At 38.4% G+C, this 26,836-nt stretch overlaps 1 protein-coding gene across 14 annotated transcripts in view; it reads right to left on the bottom strand.

Moving 5' to 3' along the window:
* adgrl3.1 (adhesion G protein-coupled receptor L3.1) overlaps positions 1 to 26,836 on the bottom strand; it is a 191,157-nt gene that overhangs the window by 155,907 nt on the left and 8,414 nt on the right. For all 14 annotated transcript variants that reach the window (XM_077523786.1, XM_077523789.1, XM_077523790.1 and 11 more), the window contains exon 2: positions 9,456 to 9,536. The gene's annotated coding sequence lies outside the window, so the exon portion shown is untranslated. The remainder of the gene's footprint in view (positions 1 to 9,455; positions 9,537 to 26,836) is intronic.

The raw sequence follows: 26,836 nt of genomic DNA, 5'->3' as shown, positions 1-26,836 counted from the left end.
GCTGTATGTGTGTGCGTGGGCTACGCCGGTGCATCGTCATGATCCTTGGAGGGAAATTAAGGCTCCACAAGGGACGGGCTGGTATCTTTGGCACAGTCAACAGGATACTTAGAAGATGAAGTCAAGGATCACACATCAGCAGCGAACAAAGCTTCTAAGATCAAGTACTGACTATGAAAGGCAGTATTTGCTGTTTGTGTTTTTGTGCTTTTGTTGTTAAACGTATCCAAAAGAGAGTAGTCAGAAGAAGGTGTATTCGGGTGTGATTGTTTAAAAAAAATAAAAAAAAAATAAAAAATGATATTTTTTAGAAGCTTTGTTAACTTTGTTTTCGACTTTATTTGCAGGTGCAAAAACAAAAATTTTACTTAAAACATTATCTGTACTATTAATAATGTTTTTTTTTTTTTTTTTTTTTTTTTTTTTTTTTTTTTTTTAAAATACTAAATCTGAAGAAAATGGAGTTCAACTAATGTTCCCAACAGGATTATAATAGTGGAATTTTCATTATAGTTAGTTTTTATTACATTTTGTGTTTTGGTTTTTAAATTTAATTAGTGTTTAGTGTTAGTGTTTTTTTTTTTGTTTTTTGTTTTTTTAGATTTTGTTTAAATGCTTTGTTTTAGTTTTATTAGAATTAGTTTTCATTTATTTCAATTTTGTGTATTCTTGTGTGCAAGATGGTTAAAAAATCACAGGCAGTATTGTGTAATAAAAATTCAATACAATATTATTTTAAAACATTTTAAAAATAACCATCCACAGATCCTGTACACAGATTTTGAATTAACGACTGTGCTGTAATACATAAAAATAAATACATTTACGATCACATTTAAAAATCAACCCTAAAGGCTAATTTATTAAATTGACAAAGCTGAAAAGAAAGCACATTTTCCCTCTAATGATAATGAGTTTTAGTTACTTTTGTAACTGTAAAATGTAGTTTCAATTCGTTTTAAAAAATCATTTTAAAATTATTTTGGTTATGTTGTTTCATTTTCGGTTCCGAATCAGGTGAAGTCCTGGATGGCTGACATTTGAACTGAAGTTTGCGTTTTTACAGAAACGTTTTCCCTGAAAATTTAGGCTGAATTTTGCAAAGACCTCATTCAAATTTAGAGATTATTTGTATTATAAACCATTCTAATGATGCTAAATATTGCTTAGACCTGCCTTCTGGTTGAGCGAAGAGTAAACTCTTCAGGGAGGCCATTGTTTGCTTCAGCGGTGAAACAATGAACCCTTTAAATTGAAAAACAAAGACGTTCCACTCTAGTTCTTAGTCATTGTTCTTTCAAAGGTGGACTCAAAATCCAAAAGAGCACATGATTTCATGCTGCCAAGTCATGAGCCCCATTTAAGCCGGCTCATTGACCGAGAGGGGAAAAAAATAAAAAATAAATGTTGCATGAATGGCTAAGAGGGGGTTTGCTTGAGAGGAAGGAAAAGGTTGGATGGCTTTTGCGCATTGAACATAGTCGCACCTGAGCGCCGCTCAGCAAAGCCACCGCCACCTCGCACTGATGGCCACCGAGATGTTCAGCTGGAACAACTAAAGGTTAAGTGCTGGGAGGTCAAAGCCCTGATGGCAGTTGTTGAGGGATTTCAAGTACCAAGATTTTCACAGCCACTGTAGTAGTCGGATTCCAAAGCATGACCTTTCAGTCCCAAGCTCATTTCCTGTGAGCCGATATGTTACTGCGGGTCAATACAAGTCCAAAGAGGCCTAATGTAGAGATGGAGGACTCAGATAACCAGCCTGATAGATCACAGAACAGCCAATACTGTGTTAACTTTTTTCGACAGTGCCGCATTATTTCACAGGCTGAATTTAGTCAAATAAATTCCCACCACCAATTTAGTACACCTTCACCCACTTTTTTTTTTTTTCAGTCTGTCATTGTAGGTGGTGGGAACGGGTGACATGCTGCTGACAATTCCAAAACAAATGTTCCTACAGGAAATAAGGAACTGGAAATAACCTTTCAGGAAAAAGGGAAATATAAAATAATCAATTCCCAAGCCGCAAAAAAAAAGACAAAGGAAAAAGTGAAATAAACCGAGTATGTTGCTCGCTCAATTGACAAGCTGCAGTAGCAATTTTTTATTGAATTGCTAGTTCTGGGAGGTTCCACTAAAGACATAGGCAAATAACGATACCCGGTCTTATTTCAACAGGGCTTCTGCAGGTATCATCAAATCTAATTTAATGCAGTTTAAAACTAATTTAATGCCCATGTTGTACTGCATATATTGTTTACATATTCGGGCTTTCAGTAGATTATAATTTTTAATCGTAATTAATTGCATGATTCATAAGTTAACTCGTGATTAAGCAGAAATTAATCACAGGTTACATCTGTCTACTTTTTCATGCTCTTGTTAATTAACTAAAAGTGGATAAATATGGTTACCAACTACATATGTAGTATTTTAGTTCATTTATACAATCATTTTATAGTAAGTAATTCACAAAGTTACCGTTAAGTTACAGTCAAAAGGAGTGTGAAACATTGAGTCATAGCTATGTGTTGAGGTAAGTTTCTGCCACTAGGTGGCATTAGTGTTTCATGTTGGATGTTGGTGACAGAAACAGTATTTTCTTATTTTCATGTTCAGAGAGAAATTGGTATTTGGAACATGAACTTATGAACTCCAGGCCAACTAGTCAACAGTCCCCAGTAATACATTTATTTTGATCATATTATTGCTGAATTGTGTGATAGTGACTCCGTTGCGCAACGTTGTATGTAAAATAAAGCATGTACAACCAATGTGTGGACATTTTAAATGTTTCTCAACTTTGTATTGAATTTTTCTTAATGCCATTTCAATCTTTCAATTTTACTTTTAATGCTTTTTAATGAGCTATGGACCAATTTGATGCCCTATTGTGGTCGTTAGTGTTGTTCCGATACCGTTTTTTGGCTCCCGATACCGATACCCAGCTTTGCCGTATCGGCCGATACCGTACTGATACTTGAGGTTTTTTTTTTTCCTCAACATGAAAAAACTGTCCTGCCATTGGTTCAGAGCATTCAAGGGCCAATAGGATATCTTAGATCAACATGCAGTGAGCATATCACATATCAGTGAATGTCGTGCACGAGCAAGACACAAGATGCTGCATCCATATTCGCCTTGGAATTAATGGTATCGGCATGTTACTTGTGAGTAGTCACTGATACCGATCCCACTGTTTTTTTTGTTTTTGTTTTTTTGTTTTTTTTTGTTTGTTTTTTTTGATCCCACTGTTTTAATGCAGTATCGGCACCTCTGCCGATACCAGTATCGGTATCGGAACAACACTAGTGGTCGTTTCACAATCAGGAACTACAAATGAGAAATTATATGATTAAAAAAAAAAACTGGCCTTAATTCCATGTAATTTTAAGAAAGATGCTATCTTGGGATAGAAATGTCATTGGGAATTTTTTGTACTAGTGGTATCGGCTGAAAAAAAATGTATCGACCATCCCAACACTAAATACTGTAATTGTTTCCTAGTTGTAGCTAGAGAGCTAGACAACTATTGACTGATATTGATTGACTAACTGACTGATTGACTGATGCCTGTTTTGCTTAGGACACTCTCGCTCCCAAGTTTCCACCGCATCACGGGTGTCTATCAGGTTTCGTTTTTCAGAGACATCTGCTTTGTGTGCGGCTCTCTGAGTGTGTTTGCGCGCGTGACCGTGCGCGTGTGTGCAGGCCCGTACACATATGTGCACACTAGGGAAGATGGCTGATTTTAATTGTGCTAGCCCATCTGGCGATTCTTGAGAACAGGCTTGCATCTTACAGAAACAAACAATACAGAGAAACACACACAAGTTCTTTCCTCCAAGCCTTCAACTTGGACCCCGCACAATCTGCACTATTCCTCTAGCAGCTGGAGGGACAGCATTGACTGGCAGGGTTTCCAATATGGAGCCCATTGTTTTAGGACAAAGGCCTCTCTACTCAAGGCAAAGGTCATATTTTGAACAATAAGCTCGCATTAATGGCGACTGATGGCGGGGGAGCAAAAAAAGCATTTACATGTGTGTGAGGGAGATCCAATAAAATGAGTGTAAGGGCTGATAGAGCTGGCCTTTGAATTATAATTGCATACAAATGCTAATTTACAGTTCACTCACCGACCAAAACATTAGCTTACCGTATTTTCACGACTATAAGGCGCACCGCATTATAAGGGGCAACTTCAATGAATGACATATTTTAAAACTTTTTCCATATCTAAGACGCTACAGTAGAGGTTGGGGTTACGTTATGCATCCATTAGATGGTGCTGCGCTAAAGGGAATGTCAACAAAACAGTCAGATAGGTCAGTCAAACTTTATTAAGAGATTACAAACCAGCTTTCTGACAACTCCATTCACTCCCAAAATGAATAAACAGCTGTTTTATTATTTTCTCTGAGGTAAAGTATTAGTATTAGCTAGCGATCCAAGATGGCGGGATTTTCTGCGCATGTGCGCCACCGATCGTGCAGGGTCACGATAGCTCTTGACAGCGAGACCTGTTGCGGCTCAATATTGATCCATATATAAGGCACACTGGATTATAAGGCGCATGGTCAGCTTTTGAAAAAATTGAAGGCGCCTTATAGTGCGGAAAATACGGTAATTAGAAAGTGTTCTCGGTATAGGAAGCAGCTAGCACCACTGCAAACCACAATTGTAAACAAATTGTTAATTAATACCTCAACACTGACTGTGTCAGCCCAAAACGGAATATTATCTGCTAATGGCCAAATTTATGATTAAAGGGATACTTTACTTATTAAAACACATTTTACAACTTGCTGTCGACTGAAAATGACATCACAAGGGCTCAGGTAACCAATCACAACTCAGTTTGTGAATGTCACATGGCCAAACCTAGAAAACAGGTGAGCAAACAGGTGTTTTTAAAGGTAATTGTATGTGAAAAATAATGAAAAATAAATGAAAGTATCAAATTAATTCTAGACAAAATATTAACTTTTTATTGTTATAATGGGCTAAATAAGTGAAGTATCTCTTTAACATCAACATGTACAGCGGCCAGTTTGTGTATTACACATTTCACATCAAGGTCATAAATGAGAATCCTTTTACGATCTTTACATGCAATCATATATTTACTGAATGAAACGGATAGACTTTAAAGTGGGCTCTGACTGGTAATGTATCAAATGAACTTTTTGTAATTGTGCATGTCAAACGGGAAGCACATGCCCGCCTCACATCCCAACCTGACGACTGATATGTCCCCTTTCCTGTTGTTCTTTCTTTGCTGCATTGTCTTGGCCAAATGAAGCATTTGTATCACCGAATTAGATTTCAAAAGAAGCATTCCGACTCATGTGAGAGCCAGGAAGGGAAACGTTTGGGTGACGCACTGAACAGGAAGTTCATTAAGGCATACGCCGACACATACACATACAGATAAACAATATTAGGTACATCAGCTCAATCCCATTCATAAATATTTTCTATACTTTTCTCATTGACGACTGTCGACTGATGACATCAACTGTGCTGAGAAAGTAGGTATCGACCAATCACGGTTCAACTGTTTTCAGCAAAATGAGCCATGATTGGTCATTACCTACTTCCTCAGCACAGGTGATGTCATCTTCAGTCGACAGCAAGTAGAAAAAAATAATTTTAAAGGTATTAATTGTACATGAAAAAATAATGAAGTTACCACATTAATTATAGACAAAATATTATTTTTTTTTACTCATGAAAATGGCTCAATGAGTCAAGTAATCCCTTAAAGTCAGAATTCTCACTTTAAAGTTATAATTCTGAGAATAAAGTGAGAATCCTGCCAAACTTTTTTTTTTCCTCTCTTCACTGGCCCTAATTCTCTTCTGTGTGTTTATTTTAAAAATGGACTGTAAACAAAAAATTGCACTATAACAATATTTTGAAAAGTAAAGTTTTGGAAGTTGAGGTATGAAATTTGCTTTAGCGGGCCGCATAAATGATGTGGCAGCACAGATCTGGTCCCCCGGCCTTGAGTTTGACACCTGTGAGAGTGTAAATAATTCTATACTGTTATAAAAAAATCATATTTCTGCAAGTCTAAGTACAACTTACTGTATTTTGTAAAAATTCCAGTGACCTTGAACAAGAAAAACAAGATAAAATTATCCTTCATGTTCTTTAGTCATTAAATAAAGATGGAGCATATTTCTCCTTTTAGTCGAAAAACATGTTGATAAGGATGTTAAGGCTGCCAGCCGATACGCAGGAACAGCATCCTCCTGTACCGTCAATAAATTCAATGTACAATTCATCAGGCTGACTGTAGAAGACAGTATTTCTAATTAAAAAGGCGCTCGTAAATCCGACATTTTACAGGCCTCGCTCAGCTTGTAAATGCACTGTAAATAAGTTGCACTGAGTGGCTTCATGGACAGATGAAAGCCCGCTTTTGCGCTTTAACTCCTCGTGATGCCTTCGAGCCACAGCGGGCTGACTGAAATGAAACCGATATCGATGCCGTTTTGTGTCCTGCAACATTTGCATGCAACACGATGACGCTCCTCTGTCCGCCATGTGGTCATATTTGGAATGTGGCCTTTACGCGAGGTAATTTCTAACCCAGCATAACATCTGCAAACAGGCGCCTCAAACATCTGTCACCAATTATCATATAGGCTGAGCTACTTCTAAAAAGTTAACAACTAATGAACATTTATTGCCTGGCTGTCTGAGCTCCACATGGTGCAGCTTTCGTGTTGTTTTTCTGTTCGACTTGTATTATTTAGCAAAAGTTGCTTTATCTGGATGAGGCTGAAGCAGAAATCATTTCCAAAGGGCAAAAATGGAAACTCGAGACTATTCTATTGTATGTAACAAGCTCTGCACATTGCATGCTATTTTGTGTACTCTCACATCACACTGTCACATCTGATTGCATTACCAGTCTGAGAGGGCACATTTGTCGGGCCAATTAGTGCACTTTCTGGCACAGATGGAGCCCAGAGATCCCCAGAGAGAACAATGGGTCAAATTTGGGTCCTTAAAAAAATATCATCATCATGCATAGGCTACAGTAGCTTCTGCAAAAAATATAAAAAATAATAATAATAATAATAAAAAAAATAGCACACCAGGTGCGTGGGTATATTTTCGTGACTATGCCCCCGGCCTATGCTGTGTATGGAAACCCATTGTGACTCATCATCTCGGTGGAGTTTAAAATGATGATGGATGGACATACTGTGTGCTCAGCCTGCAGTCACAAGGAAGAAGATTTTGGATTATTTTTGTACATAAAATTATGCAATGTAATGAAAACTCAAGTTGAATGCTTTTGAAGTTCCATGTCTTTGTAGATTATGAGTGTTATAGAATTTTGAATTCAATTAAAATCTACTATGAGCACTAGCAACTGTTCACTATCAAAGACTTGTTTTATTAATTTGTTTTTCACAGTGCTTTCCTTTTGCCCTTGCTAAAAATTAAAGCAAAAAAAAAAAAAGTGTGGGACGCATGTGTGACGGCAAATTATTGACCTTGTCATTCTTTATGAAAATGTTTTATTGTTTCAATATTTATCCATCACACTGGTTAACTTTGATGTGTATGTGACTATTCATAATGTCAAAATATTTCTTGAAACATTGCCCGTACAGTGAAAGTAGGGTTAACAATCCATATTGATCCATGAATTTCTTATCCATTGCTGATTTATTGCATCTTGAAAATGAAGTATGCTATTATTGATGATAATGATGATGATGAAGATGATGATTTCAGTTAACTCCTAAATCCATACAGACTTCTATTGAGCAAAATTGTTATGCTTAATAAGATAGATGTATTACAAAGAGTTTGAAACATTCAGATTTATTATATAACAGTTTGACTTAATTTTTTATTTTATTAACTGCTTGAAAAAGCTATTTTCTATTAATGCCATTTTACATGATGATGAGTGTGGTGTGTCATTTGCAACATACTAATTTTGTAGCATTTTGTAGCAAAAAAAAAAAAAATTGTATGGCAGTAATGGCACTATAATTAGTAGAAAAGTGTTTTGTTTTGGTTTGTACGACTACCTAAAAAAAAAAAATAATAAAAAATAAAAAAATAACAAAAATCCATTAATGGAAAAAAAAAAAATAGCTTTGCTTAGGGTGACCGTAATTTGATTTTGTCATGGTTTGGGTTAGGTTTCGGTGAGTTTTTGTTTTATTTTTGTCATGGTTCAGGTTTTGTTTGGATTTTGTCTTTACTGTATTCTCATGTTTCTTTAAATTTCATCCATAATCTGTGTTTTGTTTTCCTTATGTGCCTCCCTTGTCTTGTGAAGCATTTTGTCCACCTGTGTTTTGGCCCGCCCTTCCTAATGTGTCAACCAATCAGCACCCTCTGCCACTTGTGCCTTGCCCAGCTGTGTCTCGCTGTATCAATTAGTGTATGTATTTAGTTTATTGTCTCTCCTCTCGATTCATTGTCATTTTCCTCATGTCATGCTGCCGGTTTTGTTCCACCACATCTTGCCTGGTTTTACCCATTTGGACTTTGTTTTTGTTTCTTAGTTTATCGCTCATTTTTGCCTCCTCGTTTTTGTTTATTAAACTTCTTTTGACCTCATTCTTTGGCTCATCGCCCTGCTTCCCTGCATTTGGGTCCACCAACACACATCGTTCGTGACAGATTTTCAAAAGAAGAGGACATTCGGCCCAGCCTCAAGATATAAAAATAATACTCAGAAGTTTACTCACAGATGCCATGCACTATTCATATGCCTCCTGTGTATTGGTAGAAAATAAAACTAAAAACATAAGTCTCATTTTAAGTCTTACTTGACAAATTAATAAATAATGGTTGCGATCAACCTTTTTTCTTCTCCTTTTTTTTTTTTTTTTTGCAAGTGCAGGGGACTAAATTTTACTGAAATTCTGGGCCACCGACACAGCTTAGGACCTTATTTGAATGCTCAGGAAGTGAAGTATGAAAAGCTGACCTTGTCTTTTTCTTTAACTTTTTTTTTAACAACAATAACAAACAAAACACGCCTTTTTTTCCCCCCTACATTCCTCACAATCAATTTGGTAGAAGCCCGCGGTCTACCAGTCATGGTAACAATATGGTGAACACCACCTATCAATAGTCCCGCAATGAAAACAGGACATTTTTATGAATTTATTAGGGGGGTGGGGGAATCAGACACGTGGACAGGATGAAAAAAAAGTGAACATGTCCGGACAAAAGCGGATGTTTGGTCACCCTAGTTTAGCTAAACAACATTGCTCATTAAAGTAATAGCAAAACATAGCCTTCAATGAGGCCGTTTAGCAATTATTTAGGCTTCATCCAGTGATCATTGTTCTGTTAATTAGTCTAGGAAAGCACTGTTTATACTTCCATATATCTTCCCATCAAATTCTTCAGGGAACCCAATATGACCAACCCTCCATTCACACAAACTGTCACATTCCTACCTGTTATAGCACACTTTGCTTTGTCAAAGTGATATGGATGCCCAGGGAATCACATCTCACTGGCAGCTGGACGTCCAAGTCCTGCGAAGAGCGAGAGAGAGAGAGAACAACGATAAAGCAAAAAGATAGTGGGAGGTAGTGGAGGTTATTGGAGCTCACTGAAGTTAAGCTCGAGTCATTTTTCACAACAGAGACAGAAAGCCGTAATGTGAAGTGAATATGGTGTGCACTGTGAGAATAATGGCACCCTCCAGATTGTTTGAATAGCCATAAGCCACTCAAAGACAAGAAGCACAAAGCCATTTTCACTCCTGATTGCTTGTTTAGGGTTCGCAGTGATGTGCGCGCGCAAGGTCCTCGCCTGCCATGTAATGACTCCTTAAGTGACACGGTATCAAAGTCCATAATGCCGTAATGATCTATCGCCATGCTGCTGCTTTATCTCTTGCCAGGAACACCAAGTTAAATGATCGCCGTTTCTCTGACAAACACCAGAGTCCATTTTTCAGTCAGTCAAATTGTCAGCTCTCTTCCTAGCATACAAAGTAGCATTTATTCCATTAGCTTTCTCTGGTACCAATCACATGCTGGGGTTCAATGCAATTTTGCTATCTTCTCTTATTGTTCACAAGACTGTAAACAGGAAGAAAGTTTGCTGTATTGACTAGTGAGTGATAAGCAAAGAAAGCGACACAAAATGGAGCCAAACGGACGTTTGCTGATAAAAGTGAACAAGATAGCAGGGTGCAGTACAACAACAAATTGCCGAGTGCACTTAAGAAGCACGACTCAAAACACATTGTGGTCATTAGTGTGGTGAAAAATGTGCCGCTATCAGACCTTTAAATAAAAACAACACGGCAAATGTTGACATGCTCAACCAAAGACACGTCCGTTAAATCAATGGTCTAATCTGTTTTTGATGCCATCTGAAGTGTGGAAAATCTAACAATACTTCACAATTGTGAATGCTGCTGCACTCAAAATGAATGACCTTGTGGGCAGGTAGCTTTTCACATCACATGCAAAAGTCACTTAAGTTAAATGTGTTTGACTGGTTGATTTGGTCCGCACCACAGAGTCTGTTTTGTTAGAGGTGCAAGCATTGAAAACACACTTTAGATTCTCCAACATCGCCTTTTCCATCACATGCATCCTATTTATTCAATACCAGTGCCTACTCGCCAGGCTAGATGCTCAAGCTAAAGTAAATTCATCTCACCAAGGTCAACCTCAAAGTGAGAGTGCCTTCAATGGAATGACACAGTGTGCTCTCATGCTGGCAGCTGTGTAGCATTGTTGTTTACTGCAACGACTGACGGAGCGGCAAGAAAAAAGCGTCTCCCGGTTTGGCCTTGGCTTTGCCGCGCAACAATTGTTGCCCAACATTCCACGCCAGACTTTGGCACACAAAGGACGAGGAATTGTAAATCAGAAATTGCAGTTGGTGTGAATGCCGATGCCACATGACAAAGAAATTTATTGAGGATCAAAATGCTGATACACAGCAATCATGATAGAAACCTTCTAAATATAAGCCAGAGCTGTGACTATGAATAGGGATGACATCAGAGCAAATTGATTGAATGTTTTTAGTGGAAAACATTAACTGTCAGTACTCCCCTTATTTGATGACATTTTAAAATCAGATATAGTATCTTAGAATTGTGATTAATCATGATTAATCACTTAATTAAAAATGCTTTTTAGCAACATTTTTTGCCCACCAAATTTGTACAGAACCTGTGCTACCTTTTCCCACTGTCAAGCTAAAGGATCATTTGCGGTCAAAATTAATAGTGTGGTTAATCTAAATTAATACATGATTAATGCGATAATTTTGTTGTGATTAATCAATGAGTTAACACTTTAACGTTATAATATAATAATATATGCACATTATAAAATTATATTTACTAATTGAAATTTGCATAATTTATAATTCAGTTAAATTTAACAGTGACTGTACCCATCCACTAAGTATTTATTCAGCAGTTCCTAAACTCCTTACTTTTTTGTCAATCACTTGCTCAAAACACCATTATTCAACAGACCAGCAAGACAATTCCGACAAGTGTTTATTGATCAGTAATGCAGGCGAACACCAAAATTAGAATCGAATTAAAACACTCATCATTAAGCACACGGCACATTCTTTAAAAGTGGACAGTAAGCCTGGGTTTAGAAAAATCAATATATTGAAATTGTATAAATATTTCTTTTCATAGCCCAATATAGATTCATAAAACCATGAATCAATATATTTTTTTAATATGGCTACCAAATGCAAATGTGCCCTTCTGTTATTCACAGTACCACAAGAGGAGCCCAGTGTTTTTGCCACTTTATTTAAATAGTGCTTTGTTTGTAATCAATTTCAATTATTATTTATTGTTTTGGTTATGCCATGTTCAATAAAACATACATGATTAATGTAACTGCATGGGATTCAGTTTTAAAAGTTAATATTCTTTTTTTTTTATTTCATACTAATGCACCAGTAAGAGCAAGAAGTTTCTACTATTTGCAGCATTGGTAACCCTGAGAATATTTTCCTTATAGAAGTAAGATTGGTACTGCATGAAATCCTTAACTGAATCAAAAATCAATGTGAATTGAATTGAATCGATTTTGGAAATCTGAATCAATACCCAGCCCTAGTGGACTGTGACAGTATCATTATGGTGGTGTGTCAATGCCCTACTGTGAGAGATATCAGTGTGATATATTGACATATCCATATTCTGTCTCATTCCTAATGAAAATATTTTTAATAGACACAATGTGAACGCTTATCTCGCAGCATTAACAGACTGTAGCACTCACATGAATCTCCACACAGCATCACTGTCGCGACCTCAATGGAGCTTTCCAGCAGGGCTGTGCAGTAATTGTATCTATTAGGCAGTACAAGAGGCCATGAGCAATACCTTTATGGTTGAGTGGCCTGAGACTGCAACAAAGGATGCCTTCACTGGCCAGAGTGTTTTTGCAAATGCACACGTCCTCCTAAATATACATGTAATGCATGTGTGTACGTATGAACTTGATGTTGGAGAAAGTGCCAGGAGCAACAGATCAGCGAAAGAAATAAGTAAGGCGTGAAGCCCCCCGACCCCCCCCCCCCCCCCCCCCCCCTCCTCCCTCACCGCCCGCCCAGGCAGCATCTTAATTCGTGTCTGCCCTCTCTCAGAACACAGAATGCATTATTCACACTGAGCTGGTCAACAATGCTGGGATCAATGAATGACGAATGGAGGAATAGAGGTGGAAAGAAAGTGATCTAAATGCGTAGGTGTGAAAGGAACAGGTTGGTACAAGGCATGAAATGAGATTTTTCATTAGGACTCGTTTGCATGAAGGGAGGGAAAAACTCGAATGACTAGATTAAAGCTGCAGCCACTGCAAAAGTTCATGCATACATTAGCTGTGCACTCTTGCTTGATTCGCTCCCAGAAGAGAAACACTTAACGACAGTATTGTTCAATTTTGTAAACAGAGCAGTCCAAAAGCTTCACACGTTTGCTTCGTTTCAAGACACATCTCTTTGTCTTTGTCATCTCCACTACCAAATGTTGATTGCCAACGTAGGACATTGTTCATCTTCCGTCTGCCGCCGTCACATTGCAGATGGGTTTGCTGCTGCACACATGCAGTCAATATACCACAACTTCAAAAACAATTTCTTTTTCCATAACCACAACCTTGCCCTAACCTTAACCTTCATGCACAGTTACTGTAGAAAGAAAGATTAAAACATACATTCCTCCAGGGTTTCTCAATAATAAATCTAAAGGTCAGTTTCTTTAATCAAAGCAATGTGAGGATGATACATCGTCTCAATTTTCCCATTGGTCCCATTTGCTTTCCCAAAGGTCAAAGTCTTGTGGTCCAAGAAAAGTAAACAAGTCACAGGGTTGGACATTTTCTTCGATTACTGGCCCGACAGCTAGTGGGAAAATTTAGCAGAAAACAAGGGCTTCTGGACTTTGGCTCAAGTGACACCATTTAGATCGGTCACTCTCAAGTGGCAACAACCTGGATATGGGTCATGGAAGCGGGAAGAGAATAAAATGCCTGGATCAAATCCATCCTCTCAATGTGCACTTCAAATAATTGGAAAATTAATTTGTGATTCCTCCCTGAACCATCACTTGTGTCCCACTCCCAGTGATCCAAGGTGCTAAGTTGTGTTTTATGCTCCTGATAGGGTCACCCATAGTAAAAAGGTGAGAAACCAGATAAAAGCACATCTCAGAACCCTTTATGATAATTAGAGAAGTAGGAACATGTTTTCCCGGAGCCCCCCTCTGGAGCGAGACCTGGTTGAGACCTGGTAGCTGGGCCTGCACTCATGGGTCCCGGACGATTACCGCCCAGACGGGTAGGGTGGCAGGCAGCTAGTTGGCCTGATCCTAGGATACAGAACTTTGTTACAGAGAAATGGAATGAACCTGAGCTGGTTTAAAAGTTTGAGGGTTTTGGCAAGATATAGTCCAGCTCGCCTCTCGTCATTGTTGAGAGGGTGTCCCACTCTGGAGTTGCCCCTGGAGAAAGTCACTGACCAGTTGTGGGTATAATTACTGCCAACCCAGCTTGGTGCCTGTACATTGGGGTTCATCCCAATGGATGAAAGGGTCTTGACTGTTGTTTGTGTCTTTGGACCAAATAGCAGCTCAGAGTACTCACCTTTATGGAGTCCTTGGAAAGCATGCTGAAGAGTTCCGCAATACTCACGTGGGCAAGACATGTAGGATCATACTCGTCACCTTCCCTGATAGGGTATGTTCAGGTGTACGTTTTGGAGAGGAGGATCCATTGGTAAGTCGAATCTCAGATACAAGAAGAGTAGAGTGGTTTCTGTCGTTTTTGCCGTGGACCAATGGACAAGCTGGTGTATAGGAGTTCACACAATCAGTCTACATGTCCTCTGTGGATTCAGAAAAGGTGTTTGACCGTATGCCTCTGGGAATCCTGTGGAGGTCATCCGGGAGACAACCTGGGAAACAGGCTGTTCGTCCCTTGTAGGACGGGCGATGTCAAGTTTAGTATGCATTGCCGTCAGTAACTTTTATAGTCTGCACTGAGGGTTGGACTTCACCAAGACTGCCCTTGTTGTTGTTATCAGAATCAGTACCCCCAAATATGAGGCCATGATCCTCAGTCAGAAAAAGTTTGACCCTCTCCAGGTCCACTGATACAAGCAGTCAAAATTAGTTTCTTCAGCAAGGTTTCTCTCTGACCTGGTGAGAATTCCATCCAGGACCGGCTCAGAGTAGAGCTGCTTCTCCTCCACATTGAAAAGAACAAATGATATGGCCTGGACTTTTGGTTAGGATGCCTCTTAGATGCCTCCCTAGCACTCCCACGGATAATAGAGTACATCTACCGGCTAGCCTTTAAACTATACAGGAACCCCCTGGAAAAGCAAGTGGCTGGGGAAAGGGAAGTCTGGGCTTCTCTGTCCAAGTTGTTGCCCCTGTGACCTGTGCTTGAATAAGTGAAAGAAAATGGATAGATTTTGTCGCTAGTCATTAACTTAACACTAAACATCTTATTGTTTTTACTAGGGCTGTCAAAGTTAAAGTGTTAATAGATTAATTAATCACAGAAAATTGTCAGATTAATCACGTATTAACGCAAATTAATCGCACTATTTTTTTTTTACCGCACTTGAGCCTTGAACGTAACGGATGGTTACATTGAAGGCTGCGCAGGTCAGTGATTAGGTCAATTCACGGCATTTCCTACACCTGTTGTTCCAAAATGAGCGGGGTGACTCCAGTTGGTGTGCTCGGTGGTAAATTTTGCTTTAAAAAACACCCCGACGGGACTTTAGATAAAAACAAAAGTAATTTGTGTTTAATTAATAATTGCTGAATTGCACCCAATTGATATGATGCTGATTCGTTTTGAGCAATACACGCATGCCTGCAATTGCGTACATACATTTAATCGATGTTTGCAAATGACATTCATATAAAATGCGTTGTCAAAATATTACGGTATTTTATATTTATTTTATATGACACGAATACGCAAGTATTTAGCTGATTAATCGTGATTAATCAAAATTAAAAAGTGTGATTAATCAGATTAAAAATTTTAATCGTGTGACAGCACTAGTTTTTACCTAATTCTATTGTTCATTACATATTATATTTGAATTTCTGTTAAGAATGTTGAAATGTTAATAAATAATGAAATGTTAATAAAGGTGACAGTTAAGGCTGTTTGAAAGTGCTGGAACATTTTTTTCTCAATTATTTCCTGTGAGTAAGATAGTCTGGAAAAGCAATCAAATTGAAGGTCAAACAACAAAATGCCAAAATTGCATAGGTTCGACTCTATTTGGAAAGGTTTTCCCACTCACATTGCTGACTCGGTCAGAATATTTTAATTTATTTTTTCAAAATATTAAAATTTAACATGACTCCCCCCCAGTAAAACTATTTCCATTACTGGAGGCAGGATGCACTTAAAACCCATGTGACCCTCATTACTCACAAGTCGGTTGTTTGTAATTAGGGTGACTGTACAGCACAAAGTACGATACACTCATGATACTGTTTTATGTACAACACCCTTTGTAATTATACTTTCAACAACAGATTGCAACATGAGACTGCAGAAATGGTGTGGGTGCAGATTTATGCGCCGCGTTCCTTTAAAGGGTGTGGTCTCATTTATTGGGAGGCCACAACTTTCCCCCTCGACTCGGAGAGATATGATATGCTAAGGATAAGCAATATGGACGAGTAATGTGTATATGTGGCGTAGCCAAGCATAAAATTAAAGGCTTGTCGTGTGTCCCACATAAATATGTGAAAGAGACAAAGAGCAAGGGAGGGAGGTGTGTGATTAAACTAAAAAGGCTTGATTTGTCCAGTGATTGTGAGTCAGTGAACTGTAATCAAAAGCACTCAGCACCAATACAATGAGACTTGTCATTGCATGTACACGCACACATTCACACACGCAATCAAATAAATCCGACCCTGGAAATAAATTATACAGACAACAGTATTTTGACACCGCTTTTAATCAATTAACGAACTTATCAGGGGTCAAGCAAGACCTGAATTTCAATTATCCAGATGTGCAAGACATTTTGGACAATTATACACTTCCAAATTAGCATAGTGACACATTTGGAAGAGAGTGCCACTACCAATATTAACAGTGAATCTCTAATTTGAAGCCCCATCACAAATGCCATTTTCTCTGGATTCATACAGCTGAATGTGCCATGGCACACCATTCTTTTTAAAGACCTAGATATTTAATTAAAAGAAATATATATATATATATATATATATATATAAGGCGGCACGGTAGTCGAGTGGTTAGCACGTCCGCTTCCCAGTTCTGAGGTCTCCGGTTCGAGTCCAGGCTCGGGCCTTCCTGGGTGGAGTTTGCATGTTCTCCCCGTGCCCGCGTGGGTCTTCTCCGGGTACTCCGGTCTCCTCCCACATTCCAAAGACATGCATGGCAGGTTAATTGGGCGCTCCGAATTGTCCCTAGGTGTGCGTGTGCGTGTGGATGGTTGTTCGTCTCTGTGTGCCCTGCGATTGGTTGGCAACCAGTCCAGGGTGTCCCCCGCCTACTGCCCAGAGCCAGCTGAGATAGGCGCCAGCACCCCCCGCGACCCTTGTGAGGAATAAGCGGTCAAGAAAATGGATGGATATATATATATATATATATATATATATATATATATATATAGAGAGAGAGAGAGAGAGAGAGAGAGAGAGAGAGAGAGATATCTCAAAGTCCAATGTACAGTTCAACAGTGCATCATATTATTTAAAAAAAATGTCATAGTTGTTTTAGATATTGCCTAATCAACAAACTAAAATGCAAAAAGCCTAAAAATTCCATTGCTCCACATTCAGTTAATTAGTGAGGATTTGGTATTGAAGGATGCCTTGTTGAATGCGAGTGAACGTGTGATTGAAAATTTAATTAAATGCATTAAATATAACGTGCGTTAAACAAAGGAAAGATAAATTGTGTGAAAATTACAAATTATTAATTGTAGATGAATGATAAATGAAAGAAAGAAAAGTTGAACTGCAATCAGTCTAAGGTGGGATTTGAACCCTTTCACCAAACTCCCCAGTCCTTCGCGTAAACCATTGGTTTACCAATTATTGTCATAGAAGAATCTGTGACATTGTATGTAATTGTATTGCATGTATTAAGTGTAATAGCTGAATATAGAGTAGGGTTGCCAAGTGTCCCGTTTTAGCCGGGACGCCCCGTATTTTGGGCTAAATTGTTATGTCCCGTACGGGACCTCAATTCTTATACTAAATGCAGCGAACGGCATCTTAGCCATTTTTGAACCACGGGTGCTCCCGTAGGTTGACAAGTGACAAGGAAGTTCCTCGTAGCCAATAAAATGAGTCGCTGGGTATGACGTTATATGTGGAGATCTTGCAAAGTAGAGAGGCAACTAATAAAAATAAATAAATAAATAAATAAATAAAAAAGAGAGAGAGGCACTTCCTGGTTTCGTCACAGCTTCATGTCGCCTACACTCACTCTAAATGCCGATCTGCCTTCGGTGCCGGTTGGCGTGGGTTCACTTTTTCGCCTGGGAGACCATGTGTGTGGCTTACAAGATGTAAGCTTGTGTGAGTGATAACAAAAAAACAAAAAACAAAAAACAAAAAAAAAACTCTAAACGCCGATCTTAATACGTCGGCTGTGAACGGGGCGGGAGCAATACAAGATGTATTCTCGTACTATTTTTGAACAAATACTGCGAGAAAAAGACTGCTCGAGTCAGCCAGAAGCAGCAAAAAGTATCCATGGAAAAAGTCAATTTGTTGAGTCACGCTCCTCTTTTTGCAACTGATTTTTTTTTTTGCACCTTTTTTTCTTTTAGGGAAAAAAGACAGTTGTGGTTTCTTTGAGGTTCAGAATGAGGTTACATAATGATGGCCTGCAGTAAGGATTAAAGGCAGTGTACAAACTTTGTGCATTTCAAATCTAATCAGAATATACACTGATTTCACACATCATGCTCACATCACCATGGCACCGTGCCGTGCACCTGTCCCCTATTTCGGGATGAGAAAGTTGGCAACTCGAATATAGTCTTGTAGAAAGTTTTCCTAGAAGAACAGAAGGTGTGTAGACCACAATTCACATGTTTTAGGGAGTCCCGACAACCAGCTCATTTTATGTAAATGATAGATAAAACAAGGTTGTTTTAAAATATAAAATGTAATTCATCAAAGGCTATTTCAGTGCAGCTGCTCTCCAGGGAAAGTTCTGGTCCAGTTCCCTCTTGATACATATGATGGATGTTGTCTTATCTCATCATACATAATGCTGAGCAAAAATCCAATCAGGAGGCTCAGAGTGTGAACGCTCCTCGTAAACATGCATGCAATTTCTCACATGGTTAAAACACACATGGTCCATGTGAGGCACTGCTGCAGGCCACGACGATGCTCATCTGTCTTGGTGCGACACTATCAGACTCCTTTACGAAAAACACTCAGGTGGCGTAAAATGATTAAATTGCACAAGGCAGAAGATGCGTCAGAGGGAACGTGACAGGCGCCGCTCCGTCCCATGTAATAGTAAAGGGCCATGCTTGATTTTTATCTCAAATGATTGTCCTGTCCTCAGCTGAGAGTAGACCGCTGTGCTTATTTTAACATCACCTGCCGCTAAGTGTGCTAAAAGTAAGCACAGATCTCTGCTCAGTTATTCACCAGCTAGTTCAACCTTAGACCCGACAAGGCGCTATATTTACACTTCACACAAGCGCAGGGAGCTCGAGGGGCGAAAACAAACACGAGTGATTAGCAATGCATTGATCACGAGCACATCTGATAATATCTTTGTTCCGATGAGCAATGACCGCCCGGCCCTCCTCCTCATCCTCACCCAATCGCGGCGCACCATCAAGTAAGCTCCGGGTCAATACTCCCTGGCACATATTCTCCCTCTCAAAAGGCAGGGAAAGAAAACGCCGCCATGTCGATTTCCATCTCAGCTGCGCCACCATCCACGAGCGAATAAATGACATTTATTGTTATTTTCTCCAATTTACTTTTAAAGGACATCGGCTAGGGCTGCACGATATTGGAAAAACATGTGATATGCGATATAGTTGTTGAATATCGCACTATCGATATTATTGCGATATTTAACATGTACCTAAAGAAATAACATTTTTATTGTCAAATGAAAGAATAACATTTGTTCATGTGGTAAAAAGCCAGTTCAATGTGTTCCTAGTTAATTAATTGTAATTACACTATTATTACCCTGTAATAACCCTGTAATTACCCTAAACTATTAGATGGTGATGCACATTTAAGTTTGTGTCTGATTGGTCAATTTCAGGTAAAAGCCAAAAATTCCATATGAAAATTATTGCATGTCTTTGCGATATGCATATTGCATGGGCCAATATCGCGATATCGATATTTTTTCGATATATTGCCCAGCCCTAACATCGGCATATGTTTGCTTCTGCATCTGGGTTAACTCTAAAAAGAACCAGATGTAAAGAGAGAAAGAAGATGCATGTAATGCTGTTCAAATAAAAGCCCAGTAAGCAGGAAATTTAAGAGGAGCCCTGGGGATGATGGTATTACATCAGGCTCTGATTGTGGACTATTTGCTGAAGAAGGAAAAAAGACACGGAAAATATCAGAGGATGCATTCGGGTGGATACTCAAGAGGCATGTGAACACTAGGAATGGCTTTGCAGCAGTTTGCAATAAAGGTAACAAAACGTTATGTCAAATACAACTGCAGCAGCATAATCGTGCAGCTTATCAAAATTAGCACAACGATTATGTGTAAAAGACGAAAACAACCGCATGATATTACAATATCTATTTAAAACAGAACTGTGCATATGGTATGTCGCGTCGTGTGAACACCCTGCAAAACATTCGATCACAACACACGGCAGTGTTTGTGTGTGTATAGAAATATTTAGCCGGCTATCGATCATTAAATTCAACTGTTAAGCAGTCAATGAAGCCCACAGCGGCATACGAAGCGAGTTCAGTTCAGTCATTTGCACGCTGGAGTGGAGACGAAAATAATGCTTAGAGCTAGCTAGCAGCGACCACAATGGTCCAAAAATGATAAGCAGTTTATAAAATGGAATGATGGATGGTTGGAAGAACAGCCTGGGTTCTGCCATTTGACAGTACACGGTAAGAGATCTTGCCGGTTAAATGGTTCAGTAAGGTTGATGTTGTGTGGCTCTTCAGTGCTGGTATACGATCCTGATAAGAGGCTTGGTACAGCACTTTGGACAACATGGTGTAGATAAAGCATAAAAGTGTACTTCATTTATCATTTGCCAATCTGATAAAACTTGATTTTTCTTTTTTTTTTTGATATGGTGTGTTTTTCAGCAAAAGTACAATTAGTAAACCGTTCGAATTGATTCGGGATTCGGGATACACCGTCAACAATTTTAATTGCAGGTTTGGGGTACAAGTTCAGGCTTTACATATGTTACACATCCAATTTGATAGGTAAGCGGGTAAATAAATGGACAATTAAGCCCAGATTATTATTTTATTTATTTCATAACTCTACGTATTTTGCATCTTCACTCTACAAATAAAAAACAAACGACCAGTCGAATTCCTTATAAGGACCTACACATTTCATTGAAAAAAAAAAATCTACTCATGTATCCATATAGTAATGCAAGTAGTGCTGTCACTATCAAATATTTATAGAATTCATTAATCTATCGATTATTCAATCAATTAATTGACTCATCGGATTGTTGGTTATTCCGTAAGTCATATTCATATAGTGTAGTGATAGACTGATATGTTTTTTTCAGGGCTGATACAGATACCGATTATTAGTGGCCAAAGAGACTGATAACCGATATTGCAAGCCCATGTTCATTTTCAGTAAAAGAGAAAAAATTATCGCCAAAATTGTAAAAATTCATGTTTGTTTTTTTTATTTTCGCATTTGCAACAATGCTGTATTTTCTGACTCTTGTTTCCTCCATTGATAAGAGACGCTAGTTTTATAACGCGGCACCGAGAGATTTATGCCCCCAGCCCTGCCGTGACCTCATTGTTCATTGCCCCATAATTCAAATCTGCTCTGCTGCGTTGCATCACATTGTGGATGACTCATTTCCAAGCTAAACAAGGGGGCCCTCCTAAGCATGCGATTGTTGAACGGCTGAACGACGCAGCTTGGAATTTCCCCCATCAATAGTGTGGCAATGGACCAAAGACACACACGCACACACATCCAGTTAAATTGACTCAACTCGGAAGAGGGGAGCCTGGCGTAAGTGCGATTGTAAATGATTTCCTGCAGAGACAAAAATAATCGTCAAATCTTTTGAGTTAGCGTCTTACGCTCACTTGTCCATTCATTCTGCATTCAGATCTTACATGGCATTGAGTGGATGTGTGTTACTAGGGGTGTGCCAAAAAATCGATTCATAAAAGAATCGAGATTCTCATTTATGAATCGAATCGAATCGATATAATATCCAAAAATCGATTTTATGGAAATTAGATATGAAGAAGAAGGGGAAAAAGTAGTTGTAGCCCACATGCTGTTTTTGTGGAAAAAGTCACTTACAAAACAAAATGTTTAAACAAAACCCCCCCAAAAAAAGATACTTTAATGTCTCTAATTGTGATTTTTTTCTTGCAAAGCAGACTAGAGTAGATCATGACAATTTTTTGCACATCTGTAAATTGAAAATCATTTGCCAATCAAATAATATTGAACCGAAAATCGTTCGAATCGAGAATCGAATATCGATTTTGAATCGAATCGTAGACCCAAAAATCGTAATCGAATCGAATCGTGAGACAGTCAAAGATTCCCAGCCCTATGTGTTACTATATGCTAGCCATGTCTATAATGTGCTTTCATTTTGCATTGTGTTTGTTTTGTTTGCAAATGCCTGAAAATGTATTTTTAATTATGTGAAGCACATTGAGTTACCTTGTGTATGAAATGCACTATAAAAATAAATCTCTCTTGCCTGACCTTGCCTTGGTGTTTAGAGTGACGGCAATTGATCGACGCGTTCATGTGCATATAGAGTATCTGTCGGAGGAAAGGCATGCGTGTGTGTAATTCCATTGTGCATTGACGGTTGAGAAAGAAAAAAAAAAAGAGAAAAAATGAAGGGAGAATAAAAGTAGATTGAAAATAACATTTTGCATGACATTCTGCTTGGTGAAAGATAACTTTGAGTGAGTGAGATGGTTGACATGAACAGGCTGAGTTTATTGCAGAGAAAAAGGCTGAAAAGTGTTGTTTAGGGGCAATTTGAGTCTTGGTAATAACTTCAGAATCATTTTCTGAATAAACAAGATTATCATGAACAATAAATGCAAGATGATTTTTCCCTGTATTAGATTTTATCATAATTTGACCATTTAAAAATCATCACGACTGCATTACGCCAAACAACCAGTGCATAAAATAACCATCTTCACAGTACATAGCATGTATTTTTTTTAATACATAATTACAATGTATTATCTATGTGTATGTATAAACAGAAATCGTTGTCACACTAAAAGACAGGTGTGAAATCACCCAAATGTATCAAGGCTGATTTTGTGTGATGAAACTGACCATCACGCGAAAGAGAATTACCACATTGACGATTCAAAATTCTATTATACAGTTTCCATGAATTGTTATCTCTTTAAGTGACATTTCATAGGAAATAACTATAAACACCTGTGAATTAGGGCTGGGCAATTAATCAAAATGTAATTGTGATTTCGATTTTGGCTTCTCATGATCATAATCTAAGAGAAACTTTTAATTGGCTGAACCACAGTGTGTCTTTGCAAGCTCCTACGTTTTGAAAACACCCCGAATGCACCGTTTTGATTGTGCAACAGGCGTGTGACGGATATTATTCTTCCCTCCCGGTGTGTAATTTAATCTGTTTAATAACTCCCCAGTTGGAGTTACTGTAAAACTAAACACACAAGAAAAAATTATACACGTTTCATATTTGCAATTTTGTATGCAAGACATAATTTGTGCCAGTGTTAATGCTAGTAGCAATGTAAAATCCCATTGATAGAACAGACTAATAGGCAATTAGCATCAAGTTCCGGGAGTGATATTCCTCAAATAACGAATATTCACATACAAATGCTGTAGGGACATGTACGGTCGGACAGGTAATATTAGCACTACTTAAAGGCATACATTCTTCCTTATCTGTAAAAAAAAAAAAAAGAGTTATATGAATAAAGCTCACGCAATACTTCTACTATTATAACTCTATGCTAGCATGTACGGTACTTTGTGCATGCATGGCACACCACTGCCCCTATAGGCCAAGATTGTCACGCATTTGTTTTGTTTTAACATATAATAATAATAATAATAATAATAATAATAATAATGCATCGGATTTATGTAGCACTTTTTCTGAACAATCAAATGCCTAAAAATGGATACATTATTGAAGCGCTCACACATTCACACTCATATTATTATTCTACTTTAAAACAAATTTATTTTCTGTTTATTCCTTCAATATATATTTGAAGTTGAGTTTGGGTAGTTGAATTGGCTAAATACTACGTTTGGAAATCAATAAATTATGTTGTTTATTAATCGTGATTTTAACATCAGTCAAAATAACTGTTTTTTTTTCCCCATAATCACCCAGTCCTGTTACTGACTTGATCTCAACTGGACAGTTGTCAAAAAAAATTAATAAATAAATCCCCCAATTATAATATAGCGCAATTATGCATTTGGGCTTTAAAATCCTGCTTTATGTGTATTTGACTACATAACTATTCAGCATAATTAGTAGATTAAAATCAGTGTTATTGGGTTAAAAATATCGTTTGTTTGTCCACCAAAACATCAATACTTCAAGTTGATTGGGCAATGCATCCCCACAGATGTTGTTTAACAGTGTGATTACAGTTTCCTGCTGAACAATACAACCATTGAGCTGGATTACGACATGTATCACAAGCAATTGTGCACGCACACACAGACATACTTGTAGTAGACAAACTGCTCCACTCGGAGAGAGCAAGAGTCTGGCCAACCAGTTTACATTCCCGAGTCCAAACATCCCAAAAGATGGAGTGTTTTTCCAGGCTTCCCAACAAACTCTATGCTGGCGAAGATATCTTTCACTTCGGGGTCGGTCTGGTCAAGGCCATCGGTGCGAGTCAGTCGGAGCCTTGAGATTATAAAGCCAGGCGGACGTCGAATCAGGTTGCAAAGTAATGGCGTCGTGCTCTCAAGCCGAGTGAACCTCTAAATGGGGTTGAATTAGTCGGAGCCAGCTTCACACGTACGGGGGAGAAGTGAGTTGTCACTAGTCCGGGGTTGAAAATGCAAGGAGCCGCGGTAGTTCTTTAAGGAGTAATGGAGGCTGGAAGGAAGGATGTGTTAACACATGACCGAGTGCTTTCGCTGGGTGAGGAAGACCGTCGAGGATCTGGCCTCATTAATTCAATACGGCATAGAGATGTCGTTCAGCGCTTGAAAAGGCTTCTTTTGAATTAGGTTAAAGTGGGGTTCAGACTGTGAATGTGAACCATCGTCACATCAGGAAGTAAAGTGAAATTCACCATTTCTTCTTCTCAACGGAATTTCATATAATAATCGCAGCAAGAAGTTTGCGTTTCACAGCTTAAAACAAGGGTGACTATTTATTTATGCAGGGAAGTTTGTCGTCTCAATGAGCGAAAATCAACCTTCGCCTGTTTGTCTCTGAGGCGCAAACCTTTATCTCGAAGCGCATAAATTAGCTGAATAGCTGAGGAAGTGCTGATTCTTCACAAGAGTCTTGATAAAAGTGATTTTGTGGAAATCAGCCCCGAGGTTCTTTGTCAACGCATTGGACTAGCAGCTCTAGTAACCCTTGACTAATAAAATAAAGCTTGGCAGACATTGAGATAGGACTCTTTATCTTCTCATTGATTTATTTTATCTTTGCAAGCTCACAACAATCCTACTGTGCTTTTTGCATCTGTCATTCATAGCAGTCAATCTTGTATTCTTTAGCTTTTTTTTAATATACTTAGTGAGTGCACTGAGAATAATGTGCTCTTGTCCAAACTACAAATGCAGTACTCCGATGCAAATTACAGTACAACCTCTGAGACTGAACACAATCATTTCCTGACGCTGATTGTCCGGACTTTCCCATAGGAAATAATGGTAATTGAATATTCCATTCCACGGTCAAACGTCTACCCTTATTAAATCTTTAATTGACGTACAGGCCGCGCTTTAAGTTACATTTTAACTGTTGTTCAAGAGTAAAAATAAGCTTTCGGAGGTCTTCGATAAGTGTTTTTTGTGGAAATTAGCTCCAAAGTTCTTCATCAACACATTGGACTTAGGAGCTTGAGTTACACTTGAATAATAAAATAAAGCTCAGCAGATGTAGATTTAGTGTTTTTTTAAGAAGGGATAGTGGCGGGTGATGGTTAACTCATTCATTCCCTTCCACGAGTTATCTCGGGTATTTAATCAATGCTTCTCAGCCCCATCCCCGAATTAACTCTGGTTTTGCGTTTTGTTTTTTTTTGTTTTTTTTTAATACACTGGACGTAGTAGGAGAACGTCATGCAACTCCCCAGCAAGTATTGAGCTGAAAAAATAATTGTAATGAGGTTTAGTTGCCAGCAGATGGCCACAGTAGCTTTGATCAGTGGAGGGCCAGCATGTAGGGGGAGTAGAAGAAACCCACAGTGGACAAGGAAGTAGAGCGTTAACTTAGCTTTTTTTTTTTTTTTTTTTTTTTTGCTTTTATTCAGTCCAAAACCAACAAACATCCAAAACCAACTGAGCACACAGAACCGTGCTGTCGAATCAGACAATAACAAAAAGAAGGACAAGACAAAAAAAAAACAGACAGTAATTTCTTCAAGTTATTAAATACCAACAAGGCTTGCTTCGTCTTAACCCTTCCTAATGTCCTTGCAAACCCTTCAATTTCCTTATAAAAAATAAAAAACAAAGGTCGACATTTACCAAATCTACATCGGTGAATAAACTGTTTTGCTTAGCAATTTGTTAAGACGTGGGAAGCCACCGGGCGATGTAATAATAACTGGTGGGGTCAGCTCGGCAAAAACACTGAATAAATGAAATGATCAAAGATAAATTGGATGCCATACAATAAGAAACACAAGGCTTGTGGTAATAAATGCAAGTGCAATCGGCACGTGCAGCAACAAAATGTATTTTGGACAACCACTCAAGCTCCTCCTGTTTGCAGTTTAAAGGAAGGTAAAAATAATTCTTGTTTCTTCACATTGCAAGAATGTTCCCATGTACCCATGTTTATATGCCCATAGAACACTATATTCTGTAGGCCTTCAAAAATGGGTTAA

This window comes from Festucalex cinctus, chromosome 6 (assembly GCF_051991245.1).
Source record: "Festucalex cinctus isolate MCC-2025b chromosome 6, RoL_Fcin_1.0, whole genome shotgun sequence".
NCBI classification, from domain to species: Eukaryota; Metazoa; Chordata; class Actinopteri; order Syngnathiformes; family Syngnathidae; genus Festucalex; species Festucalex cinctus.
This window is presented reverse-complemented; position numbering and strand designations above follow the sequence as displayed.